The sequence below is a fragment of the Sebastes fasciatus genome, chromosome 20 (genome assembly GCF_043250625.1).
Source record: "Sebastes fasciatus isolate fSebFas1 chromosome 20, fSebFas1.pri, whole genome shotgun sequence".
Taxonomy (NCBI): domain Eukaryota; kingdom Metazoa; phylum Chordata; class Actinopteri; order Perciformes; family Sebastidae; genus Sebastes; species Sebastes fasciatus.
The window spans coordinates 27,133,143-27,145,350 of record NC_133814.1 but is presented as its reverse complement, the minus strand read 5'-3'; the positions used below and the strand labels follow the sequence as shown (position 1 = coordinate 27,145,350).

The 12,208-nt window shown below is 49.8% G+C and overlaps 1 protein-coding gene and 12 non-coding genes across 17 annotated transcripts in view; all 13 read right to left on the bottom strand.

Moving 5' to 3' along the window:
• The window catches only part of grid1b (glutamate receptor, ionotropic, delta 1b), a 533,969-nt gene that overhangs the window by 37,101 nt on the left and 484,660 nt on the right, over positions 1-12,208 (bottom strand). The window lies entirely within an intron of this gene.
• Positions 3,611-3,717, bottom strand: LOC141759136 (U6 spliceosomal RNA). The gene has a single exon (XR_012592020.1). It is a non-coding gene; the product is annotated as a U6 spliceosomal RNA (small nuclear RNA).
• LOC141759134 (U6 spliceosomal RNA) lies at positions 4,339-4,445 on the bottom strand. The gene has a single exon (XR_012592018.1). It is a non-coding gene; the product is annotated as a U6 spliceosomal RNA (small nuclear RNA).
• Positions 5,067-5,173, bottom strand: LOC141759133 (U6 spliceosomal RNA). Its single transcript, XR_012592017.1, has one exon. It is a non-coding gene; the product is annotated as a U6 spliceosomal RNA (small nuclear RNA).
• Positions 5,795-5,901, bottom strand: LOC141759132 (U6 spliceosomal RNA). Its single transcript, XR_012592016.1, has one exon. It is a non-coding gene; the product is annotated as a U6 spliceosomal RNA (small nuclear RNA).
• LOC141759131 (U6 spliceosomal RNA) lies at positions 6,523-6,629 on the bottom strand. Its single transcript, XR_012592015.1, has one exon. It is a non-coding gene; the product is annotated as a U6 spliceosomal RNA (small nuclear RNA).
• LOC141759130 (U6 spliceosomal RNA) lies at positions 7,251-7,357 on the bottom strand. The gene has a single exon (XR_012592014.1). It is a non-coding gene; the product is annotated as a U6 spliceosomal RNA (small nuclear RNA).
• On the bottom strand, positions 7,979-8,085 carry LOC141759193 (U6 spliceosomal RNA). Its single transcript, XR_012592075.1, has one exon. It is a non-coding gene; the product is annotated as a U6 spliceosomal RNA (small nuclear RNA).
• Positions 8,707-8,813, bottom strand: LOC141759192 (U6 spliceosomal RNA). The gene has a single exon (XR_012592074.1). It is a non-coding gene; the product is annotated as a U6 spliceosomal RNA (small nuclear RNA).
• On the bottom strand, positions 9,435-9,541 carry LOC141759191 (U6 spliceosomal RNA). The gene has a single exon (XR_012592073.1). It is a non-coding gene; the product is annotated as a U6 spliceosomal RNA (small nuclear RNA).
• LOC141759190 (U6 spliceosomal RNA) lies at positions 10,163-10,269 on the bottom strand. The gene has a single exon (XR_012592072.1). It is a non-coding gene; the product is annotated as a U6 spliceosomal RNA (small nuclear RNA).
• Positions 10,891-10,997, bottom strand: LOC141759189 (U6 spliceosomal RNA). The gene has a single exon (XR_012592071.1). It is a non-coding gene; the product is annotated as a U6 spliceosomal RNA (small nuclear RNA).
• LOC141759187 (U6 spliceosomal RNA) lies at positions 11,619-11,725 on the bottom strand. Its single transcript, XR_012592069.1, has one exon. It is a non-coding gene; the product is annotated as a U6 spliceosomal RNA (small nuclear RNA).

Here is a 12,208-nt window from a genome sequence, read left to right as displayed (position 1 = left end):
AATGAATGCTGAAGTGGAGATTTGCATTTCATGTAGACTTGGGACACGACCACCTTTTGCTGCCGTCTGTCTCCGATAGCCAGGGGGGTCGCCACTGCAGAAGGCCCTCACCGGTTTGCACTTGTGCAATGCAACAGGGAACGCTGGGAATTGCAGCCACTGGCACAGACCCTACACCTTTGCCCCTGGCACTCACACTGATGCGCTTCTGCAATGCGGCAAGGAACTCCGGTAATTCCAACCACTGACACAGACCCTACACCATCTGGAGAAGGTTTTACAACACTCCTTTGCTCGGCGGCAGATCAAAAAGTGGAAACGCTTCACGGTTATGCGTGTCATCCTTGCGCCTCGCTGGACTCATTCTTCTCTGTGAATTTGACACACTTGGAACGAGCCCTGACACAGTTGGCGAGAGCCAATCGGATCGGTGACACAATTGGCGAGAGCCAATCAGACGATCCAAGCTTTTTGCCGTCCAATCAGGTCGGTGACACAGTTGGCCAGAGCCAATCGGGAGCCTCGTAGGGCGGGTCAAGGCCAAAAGCGAATATCCTCCATCTTGGATCCTCGCTCTCAGCCTGACAGCAGCGCTACTACGTGAGTTAAATATGTTATTATATATTAATATGAGCTTATAACTATAAAAAAACACATTTATGTCTGACCACGCGGAGCTAGCTGAGGTGTTTTTACGGCTTTTTACGTCCCGTTGACTGATATCTGAGTGATGACAACAACCACCGTGATGCTATAGAGATTATAGTTTATAGTTCTAATAACGTCAAACTTTACTGTTACTGTATGAACTTATAACGTTACACTATGAATCACTGCTCCGTGTTAACCAGCTAACGTTCATGTTGTTTAAACTGTTTTATTCAGCTGCTGGCTGCTAACATCTCTAACACTCTGCTGTAGCTGTAACTCACCTGTTTAATATCACCTGATATTATCTTAGCTTATCGATCTGCATCCATTAAACTGATCTCTCATGATTATCATGTACAGCCAAGAAACACGAGGCTACTTTCATTCATGTGTCTGGAGTTCTACAGTCCAGTAGAGCTGAATACAGCTGTTAATACAGTTAGCTGTCTGTTAATACAGCTGTATTAATACAGCTGTATTAATACACAGCTAACTGTCTGTTAATACAGTTAGCTGTGTATTAATACAGCTGTTAACAGACATCTAACCCACATCTGTTCATCCACCTACTGTAGCCTATATTTCATGTATATAAAGATGTCAGAACATGTGATGATAAACATGTTGTGATGCTTTAGTTTGGTATTGATGACATACAGATGTGAGAGGAGAAAACCACTGTAATGTAGCTGTATGTGTCCTCTGGTTCAGGACTTCACCTGCTGAGGACACAGATATCAGCAGAACTAGGAGGAAGAGGAGCATTTCTTAAATCCTCTGTTCTTTGATTGTGCTGTGTGACAGGGGCTACTGGTGCCAATAATAATGACAGTGTAGATATTAGAATCCTTTTATTGTGATGTGGTAGGGTTAAGGTTACATGTTTCACAGCGCTTAAGGTTACATGTTTCACAACTTCTTCTTTTCCTTTCTTGTATTTCTTTTCAGGAGGAGAAGGTGCAGGGTCCCGATGTCCAGCCAGGTTATCAGTGCGTCCCCAAGCTGATCCAGGCCCTGCTGGACTGAAGACGGAGCGTTACATCTGTCTGGTCTGTGGACACAGCCGGGACAGAGGACATCACTTCAGGACGCTCTATGGAGGACTGACTGGCTGAGAAGAGGAGGCAGGATCCAAACAGAGTTACCTCCTCCTGTTGTTGTGTGTTTCAGTCTCTCTGATGTCTCTTTATTAGTAATGTCCTTCTCTGCAGAAACACAGACAGACAGAGAGACAGACAGCTACTTTATTTGACCTCTCAGGTGATGTTTCAGCCGACTATAGAACACACCGTCTGTAGTTGTGTTGTTTTCTACTGTTGTTGTTGTTTACAGAGTGAACATCTGTAGAGGAGGAAACACACACAGCTGTGTAGACCTGTGTAGACCTGTGTAGACGTGTGTAGATGAAGCTTTACATCTAAATAATGCTCCTTGTTCACTGCAGCTGAGGACAAAGACTTTAGATACTTCATGTGTTCATCCTCAGCTGATAGGAGGGAGATGATGTTTCACTCTCATTGTGTCAATAATCAAACAGCATGTTGTAATCAGTCATCACTGTCTGGACCAGCAGCATCTGGCTCTATCTCTGTACACATTTTATATATATATATATATATATATATATATAATGTGTATGTGTGTGGGTCAGGGAAACGTCATCGGAACCAGACTGATGTGGTCCAGGACTGATGTGGTCCAGGACTGATGTGGTCTTGCTGTGTTGTAGTACACAGTCAGTCTGCAGGTTTCAGTCTGAGGAGACAAACAAGGTCATCTGCTGTGAAAATAAGGTGAAAAAGCTGTTTCCATGCCAGAGTATCTATCAGAGTATTCCAGCTTCTTAAAAGTGGGATACGGGCTTATCTGGGTTTCTACAAACGAGCATAGCTTCAAGAAATAAACCTGATGTTCAAAAATCTTGATCATAACCAGGAAACTACTATACATATACATATACTATACTATACACACCACAAGGCCCTAAGGGCGCTGGCACATGCCAACATTTAGTTTTAATCAAACTCTGGTGCGTTGCAGATGTGCATCATCATACAACTCTTGAACCATCTTTTAACTGTTCACTGGAGCACAGATTCCATTACAAACCTTTCTTTATTATCAATCTTTTTACTATTGTTCTATATCATTTACTAGCATCCCTCACTGTTTTACTGTTTACTGTACAGTTTACAACCTTTACTTACCTTGAAGCTCTTCTCCATCCTTGACCTCACACTGAAGCTCTTCTCCATCCTTGACCTCTTGACCTCACACTGAAGCTCTTCTCCATCCTTGACATCACACTGAAGCTCTTCTCCAGCCTTGACCTCACACTGAAGCTCTTCTCCATCCTTGACCTCTTGACCTCACACTGAAGCTCTTCTCCATCCTCTTGACCTCACACTGAAGCACTTCTCCATCCTTGACCTCTTGACCTCACACTGAAGCTCTTCTCCATCCTTGACCTCACACTGAAGCTCTTCTCCATCCTTGACCTCTTGACCTCACACTGAAGCTCTTCTCCATCCTTGACATCAAACTGAAACTCTTCTCCAGCCTTGACCTCTTGAACTCACACTGAGGCTCTTCTCCATCCTTCTCCATCCTTGACCTCACACTGAAGCTCTTCTCCATCCTTGCCCTCACACTGAAGCTCTTCTCCATCCTTGACCTTACCCTGAAGTTCTTCTCCATCCTTGACCTCACACTGAAGCTCTTCTCCATCCTTGACCTCACACTGAAGCTCTTCTCCATCCTTGCCCTTACCCTGAAGTTTTTCTCCATCCTTGACCTTACCTTGAAGTTCTTCTCCATCCTTGATCTTACCCTGCTTCTCCATCCTTGCCCTTACCCTGAAGTCCTTCTCCATCCTTGCCCTTACCCTGCTTGTCCTTACCCTGAAGTTCTTTTCCATCCTTGCAAGGTTTTACAACACTCCTTTGCTCGGCGGCAGATCAAAAAGTGGAAACGCTTCACGGTTATGCGTGTCATCCTTGCGCAGGGGCCATGCTAATCTTCTCTGTATCGATTCCAATTTGTCATATGTGCTGCCTGAGCAAGCACACTGAACCTCCGGCGCTGCCTACCTTTTGTACCCCTTGTTGTCCCAATGACTCCTCTACAGTGGTGCAGGCCTAGCCTAGGGTGGGGTGGCCTGGGATGGCCTAGGTTTGCCTAGGGGCTAGCCTAGGAACCAAAACTCTTAAATGTCCACAGGGCTAGGGGTGAAGATTTTCCCTTGTAGACATCAATGTATTTGCAATTTCTGTAAGCTTGCAGCTAATTCGGTCAGCATGTTTAACTAAAAAAAAAAGGATAAGTCCTAAACTGCTCTGACACACGGAGGGGGGCGGTGCACAAGTGTCCTTTTCAGGCCGGAGGCGGGGCTTAGGCTCGAAGTAATCCCCTCTTAAGACACACCCCAGGACAACTGTGAGCCTCTCCGGCAAGCTCCGAGTATCTCTCGGTAGAATCATCTCCAGGATAAGCCGCACATGCCAAATCTGTTATCCCCAGCACATGGGACATTCCAGCCACTGGCACAGACCCTACACTCTTGCCCCTGGCACTCGCACTGATGCGCTTCTGCAATGCGGCAAGGAACTCCGGTAATCCCAACCACTGACACAGACCCTACACCATCTGGAGAAGGTTTTACAACACTCCTTTGCTCGGCGGCAGATCAAAAAGTGGAAACGCTTCACGGTTATGCGTGTCATCCTTGCGCAGGGGCCATGCTAATCTTCTCTGTATCGATTCCAATTTGTCATATGTGCTGCCTGAGCAAGCACACTGAACCTCCGGCGCTGCCTACCTTTTGTACCCCTTGTTGTCCCAATGACTCCTCTACAGTGGTGCAGGCCTAGCCTAGGGTGGGGTGGCCTGGGATGGCCTAGGTTTGCCTAGGGGCTAGCCTAGGAACCAAAACTCTTAAATGTCCACAGGGCTAGGGGTGAAGATTTTCCCTTGTAGACATCAATGTATTTGCAATTTCTGTAAGCTTGCAGCTAATTCGGTCAGCATGTTTAACTAAAAAAAAAAGGATAAGTCCTAAACTGCTCTGACACACGGAGGGGGGCGGTGCACAAGTGTCCTTTTCAGGCCGGAGGCGGGGCTTAGGCTCGAAGTAATCCCCTCTTAAGACACACCCCAGGACAACTGTGAGCCTCTCCGGCAAGCTCCGAGTATCTCTCGGTAGAATCATCTCCAGGATAAGCCGCACATGCCAAATCTGTTATCCCCAGCACTTGGGACATTCCAGCCACTGGCACAGACCCTACACCCTTGCCCCTGGCACTCGCACTGATGCGCTTCTGCAATGCGGCAAGGAACTCCGGTAATTCCAACCACTGACACAGACCCTACACCATCTGGAGAAGGTTTTACAACACTCCTTTGCTCGGCGGCAGATCAAAAAGTGGAAACGCTTCACGGTTATGCGTGTCATCCTTGCGCAGGGGCCATGCTAATCTTCTCTGTATCGATTCCAATTTGTCATATGTGCTGCCTGAGCAAGCACACTGAACCTCCGGCGCTGCCTACCTTTTGTACCCCTTGTTGTCCCAATGACTCCTCTACAGTGGTGCAGGCCTAGCCTAGGGTGGGGTGGCCTGGGATGGCCTAGGTTTGCCTAGGGGCTAGCCTAGGAACCAAAACTCTTAAATGTCCACAGGGCTAGGGGTGAAGATTTTCCCTTGTAGACATCAATGTATTTGCAATTTCTGTAAGCTTGCAGCTAATTCGGTCAGCATGTTTAACTAAAAAAAAAAGGATAAGTCCTAAACTGCTCTGACACACGGAGGGGGGCGGTGCACAAGTGTCCTTTTCAGGCCGGAGGCGGGGCTTAGGCTCGAAGTAATCCCCTCTTAAGACACACCCCAGGACAACTGTGAGCCTCTCCGGCAAGCTCCGAGTATCTCTCGGTAGAATCATCTCCAGGATAAGCCGCACATGCCAAATCTGTTATCCCCAGCACTTGGGACATTCCAGCCACTGGCACAGACCCTACACCCTTGCCCCTGGCACTCGCACTGATGCGCTTCTGCAATGCGGCAAGGAACTCCGGTAATTCCAACCACTGACACAGACCCTACACCATCTGGAGAAGGTTTTACAACACTCCTTTGCTCGGCGGCAGATCAAAAAGTGGAAACGCTTCACGGTTATGCGTGTCATCCTTGCGCAGGGGCCATGCTAATCTTCTCTGTATCGATTCCAATTTGTCATATGTGCTGCCTGAGCAAGCACACTGAACCTCCGGCGCTGCCTACCTTTTGTACCCCTTGTTGTCCCAATGACTCCTCTACAGTGGTGCAGGCCTAGCCTAGGGTGGGGTGGACTGGGATGGCCTAGGTTTGCCTACGGGCTAGCCTAGGAACCAAAACTCTTAAATGTCCACAGGGCTAGGGGTGAAGATTTTCCCTTGTAGACATCAATGTATTTGTAATTTCTGTAAGCTTGCAGCTAATTCGGTCAGCATGTTTAACTAAAAAAAAAAGGATAAGTCCTAAACTGCTCTGACACACGGAGGGGGGCGGTGCACAAGTGTCCTTTTCAGGCCGGAGGCGGGGCTTAGGCTCGAAGTAATCCCCTCTTAAGACACACCCCAGGACAACTGTGAGCCTCTCCGGCAAGCTCCGAGTATCTCTCGGTAGAATCATCTCCAGGATAAGCCGCACATGCCAAATCTGTTATCCCCAGCACTTGGGACATTCCAGCCACTGGCACAGACCCTACACCCTTGCCCCTGGCACTCGCACTGATGCGCTTCTGCAATGCGGCAAGGAACTCCGGTAATTCCAACCACTGACACAGACCCTACACCATCTGGAGAAGGTTTTACAACACTCCTTTGCTCGGCGGCAGATCAAAAAGTGGAAACGCTTCACGGTTATGCGTGTCATCCTTGCGCAGGGGCCATGCTAATCTTCTCTGTATCGATTCCAATTTGTCATATGTGCTGCCTGAGCAAGCACACTGAACCTCCGGCGCTGCCTACCTTTTGTACCCCTTGTTGTCCCAATGACTCCTCTACAGTGGTGCAGGCCTAGCCTAGGGTGGGGTGGACTGGGATGGCCTAGGTTTGCCTACGGGCTAGCCTAGGAACCAAAACTCTTAAATGTCCACAGGGCTAGGGGTGAAGATTTTCCCTTGTAGACATCAATGTATTTGTAATTTCTGTAAGCTTGCAGCTAATTCGGTCAGCATGTTTAACTAAAAAAAAAAGGATAAGTCCTAAACTGCTCTGACACACGGAGGGGGGCGGTGCACAAGTGTCCTTTTCAGGCCGGAGGCGGGGCTTAGGCTCGAAGTAATCCCCTCTTAAGACACACCCCAGGACAACTGTGAGCCTCTCCGGCAAGCTCCGAGTATCTCTCGGTAGAATCATCTCCAGGATAAGCCGCACATGCCAAATCTGTTATCCCCAGCACTTGGGACATTCCAGCCACTGGCACAGACCCTACACCCTTGCCCCTGGCACTCGCACTGATGCGCTTCTGCAATGCGGCAAGGAACTCCGGTAATTCCAACCACTGACACAGACCCTACACCATCTGGAGAAGGTTTTACAACACTCCTTTGCTCGGCGGCAGATCAAAAAGTGGAAACGCTTCACGGTTATGCGTGTCATCCTTGCGCAGGGGCCATGCTAATCTTCTCTGTATCGATTCCAATTTGTCATATGTGCTGCCTGAGCAAGCACACTGAACCTCCGGCGCTGCCTACCTTTTGTACCCCTTGTTGTCCCAATGACTCCTCTACAGTGGTGCAGGCCTAGCCTAGGGTGGGGTGGACTGGGATGGCCTAGGTTTGCCTAGGGGCTAGCCTAGGAACCAAAACTCTTAAATGTCCACAGGGCTAGGGGTGAAGATTTTCCCTTGTAGACATCAATGTCTTTGCAATTTCTGTAAGCTTGCAGCTAATTCGGTCAGCATGTTTAACTAAAAAAAAAAGGATAAGTCTTAAACTGCTCTGACACACGGAGGGGGGCCGTGCACAAGTGTCCTTTTCAGGCCGGAGGCGGGGCTTAGGCTTGAAGTAATCCCCTCTTAAGACACACCCCAGGACAACTGTGAGCCTCTCCGGCGAGCTCCGAGTATCTCTCGGTAGAATCATCTCCAGGATAAGCCGCACATGCCAAATCTGTTATCCCCAGCACTTGGGACATTCCAGCCACTGGCACAGACCCTACACCCTTGCCCCTGGCACTCGCACTGATGCGCTTCTGCAATGCGGCAAGGAACTCCGGTAATTCCAACCACTGACACAGACCCTACACCATCTGGAGAAGGTTTTACAACACTCCTTTGCTCGGCGGCAGATCAAAAAGTGGAAACGCTTCACGGTTATGCGTGTCATCCTTGCGCAGGGGCCATGCTAATCTTCTCTGTATCGATTCCAATTTGTCATATGTGCTGCCTGAGCAAGCACACTGAACCTCCGGCGCTGCCTACCTTTTGTACCCCTTGTTGTCCCAATGACTCCTCTACAGTGGTGCAGGCCTAGCCTAGGGTGGGGTGGCCTGGGATGGCCTAGGTTTGCCTAGGGACTAGCCTAGGAACCAAAACTCTTAAATGTCCACAGGGCTAGGGGTGAAGATTTTCCCTTGTAGACATCAATGTCTTTGCAATTTCTATAAGCTTGCAGCTAATTCGGTCAGCATGTTTAACTAAAAAAAAAAGGATAAGTCCTAAACTGCTCTGACACACGGAGGGGGGCGGTGCACAAGTGTCCTTTTCAGGCCGGAGGCGGGGCTTAGGCTCGAAGTAATCCCCTCTTAAGACACACCCCAGGACAACTGTGAGCCTCTCCGGCAAGCTCCGAGTATCTCTCGGTAGAATCATCTCCAGGATAAGCCGCACATGCCAAATCTGTTATCCCCAGCACTTGGGACATTCCAGCCACTGGCACAGACCCTACACCCTTGCCCCTGGCACTCGCACTGATGCGCTTCTGCAATGCGGCAAGGAACTCCGGTAATTCCAACCACTGACACAGACCCTACACCATCTGGAGAAGGTTTTACAACACTCCTTTGCTCGGCGGCAGATCAAAAAGTGGAAACGCTTCACGGTTATGCGTGTCATCCTTGCGCAGGGGCCATGCTAATCTTCTCTGTATCGATTCCAATTTGTCATATGTGCTGCCTGAGCAAGCACACTGAACCTCCGGCGCTGCCTACCTTTTGTACCCCTTGTTGTCCCAATGACTCCTCTACAGTGGTGCAGGCCTAGCCTAGGGTGGGGTGGCCTGGGATGGCCTAGGTTTGCCTAGGGGCCAGCCTAGGAACCAAAACTCTTAAATGTCCACAGGGCTAGGGGTGAAGATTTTCCCTTGTAGACATCAATGTATTTGCAATTTCTGTAAGCTTGCAGCTAATTCGGTCAGCATGTTTAACTAAAAAAAAAAGGATAAGTCCTAAACTGCTCTGACACACGGAGGGGGGCGGTGCACAAGTGTCCTTTTCAGGCCGGAGGCGGGGCTTAGGCTCGAAGTAATCCCCTCTTAAGACACACCCCAGGACAACTGTGAGCCTCTCCGGCAAGCTCCGAGTATCTCTCGGTAGAATCATCTCCAGGATAAGCCGCACATGCCAAATCTGTTATCCCCAGCACTTGGGACATTCCAGCCACTGGCACAGACCCTACACCCTTGCCCCTGGCACTCGCACTGATGCGCTTCTGCAATGCGGCAAGGAACTCCGGTAATTCCAACCACTGACACAGACCCTACACCATCTGGAGAAGGTTTTACAACACTCCTTTGCTCGGCGGCAGATCAAAAAGTGGAAACGCTTCACGGTTATGCGTGTCATCCTTGCGCAGGGGCCATGCTAATCTTCTCTGTATCGATTCCAATTTGTCATATGTGCTGCCTGAGCAAGCACACTGAACCTCCGGCGCTGCCTACCTTTTGTACCCCTTGTTGTCCCAATGACTCCTCTACAGTGGTGCAGGCCTAGCCTAGGGCGGGGTGGCCTGGGATGGCCTAGGTTTGCCTAGGGGCTAGCCTAGGAACCAAAACTCTTAAATGTCCACAGGGCTAGGGGTGAAGATTTTCCCTTGTAGACATCAATGTCTTTGCAATTTCTGTAAGCTTGCAGCTAATTCGGTCAGCATGTTTAACTAAAAAAAAAAGGATAAGTCCCAAACTGCTCTGACACACGGAGGGGGGCGGTGCACAAGTGTCCTTTTCAGGCCGGAGGCGGGGCTTAGGCTCGAAGTAATCCCCTCTTAAGACACACCCCAGGACAACTGTGAGCCTCTCCGGCAAGCTCCGAGTATCTCTCGGTAGAATCATCTCCAGGATAAGCCGCACATGCCAAATCTGTTATCCCCAGCACTTGGGACATTCCAGCCACTGGCACAGACCCTACACCCTTGCCCCTGGCACTCGCACTGATGCGCTTCTGCAATGCGGCAAGGAACTCCGGTAATTCCAACCACTGACACAGACCCTACACCATCTGGAGAAGGTTTTACAACACTCCTTTGCTCGGCGGCAGATCAAAAAGTGGAAACGCTTCACGGTTATGCGTGTCATCCTTGCGCAGGGGCCATGCTAATCTTCTCTGTATCGATTCCAATTTGTCATATGTGCTGCCTGAGCAAGCACACTGAACCTCCGGCGCTGCCTACCTTTTGTACCCCTTGTTGTCCCAATGACTCCTCTACAGTGGTGCAGGCCTAGCCTAGGGTGGGGTGGCCTGGGATGGCCTAGGTTTGCCTAGGGGCTAGCCTAGGAACCAAAACTCTTAAATGTCCACAGGGCTAGGGGTGAAGATTTTCCGTTGTAGACATCAATGTCTTTGCAATTTCTGTAAGCTTGCAGCTAATTCGGTCAGCATGTTTAACTAAAAAAAAAAGGATAAGTCCTAAACTGCTCTGACACACGGAGGGGGGCCGTGCACAAGTGTCCTTTTCAGGCCGGAGGCGGGGCTTAGGCTTGAAGTAATCCCCTCTTAAGACACACCCCAGGACAACTGTGAGCCTCTCCGGCGAGCTCCGAGTATCTCTCGGTAGAATCATCTCCAGGATAAGCCGCACATGCCAAATCTGTTATCCCCAGCACTTGGGACATTCCAGCCACTGGCACAGACCCTACACCCTTGCCCCTGGCACTCGCACTGATGCGCTTCTGCAATGCAGCAAGGAACTCCGGTAATTCCAACCACTGACACAGACCCTACACCATCTGGAGAAGGTTTTACAACACTCCTTTGCTCGGCGGCAGATCAAAAAGTGGAAACGCTTCACGGTTATGCGTGTCATCCTTGCGCAGGGGCCATGCTAATCTTCTCTGTATCGATTCCAATTTGTCATATGTGCTGCCTGAGCAAGCACACTGAACCTCCAGCGCTGCCTACCTTTTGTACCCCTTGTTGTCCCAATGACTCCTCTACAGTGGTGCAGGCCTAGCCTAGGGTGGGGTGGCCTGGGATGGCCTAGGTTTGCCTAGGGGCCAGCCTAGGAACCAAAACTCTTAAATGTCCACAGGGCTAGGGGTGAAGATTTTCCCTTGTAGACATCAATGTCTTTGCAATTTCTGTAAGCTTGCAGCTAATTCGGTCAGCATGTTTAACTAAAAAAAAAAGGATAAGTCCTAAACTGCTCTGACACACGGAGGGGGGCGGTGCACAAGTGTCCTTTTCAGGCCGGAGGCGGGGCTTAGGCTCGAAGTAATCCCCTCTTAAGACACACCCCAGGACAACTGTGAGCCTCTCCGGCAAGCTCCGAGTATCTCTCGGTAGAATCATCTCCAGGATAAGCCGCACATGCCAAATCTGTTATCCCCAGCACTTGGGACATTCCAGCCACTGGCACAGACCCTACACCCTTGCCCCTGGCACTCGCACTGATGCGCTTCTGCAATGCGGCAAGGAACTCCGGTAATTCCAACCACTGACACAGACCCTACACCATCTGGAGAAGGTTTTACAACACTCCTTTGCTCGGCGGCAGATCAAAAAGTGGAAACGCTTCACGGTTATGCGTGTCATCCTTGCGCAGGGGCCATGCTAATCTTCTCTGTATCGATTCCAATTTGTCATATGTGCTGCCTGAGCAAGCACACTGAACCTCCGGCGCTGCCAACCTTTTGTACCCCTTGTTGTCCCAATGACTCCTCTACAGTGGTGCAGGCCTAGCCTAGGGCGGGGTGGCCTGGGATGGCCTAGGTTTGCCTAGGGGCTAGCCTAGGAACCAAAACTCTTAAATGTCCACAGGGCTAGGGGTGAAGATTTTCCCTTGTAGACATCAATGTCTTTGCAATTTCTGTAAGCTTGCAGCTAATTCGGTCAGCATGTTTAACTAAAAAAAAAAGGATAAGTCCCAAACTGCTCTGACACACGGAGGGGGGCGGTGCACAAGTGTCCTTTTCAGGCCGGAGGCGGGGCTTAGGCTCGAAGTAATCCCCTCTTAAGACACACCCCAGGACAACTGTGAGCCACTCCGGCAAGCTCCGAGTATCTCTCGGTAGAATCATCTCCAGGATAAGCCGCACATGCCAAATCTGTTATCCCCAGCACTTGGGACATTCCAGCCACTGGCACAGA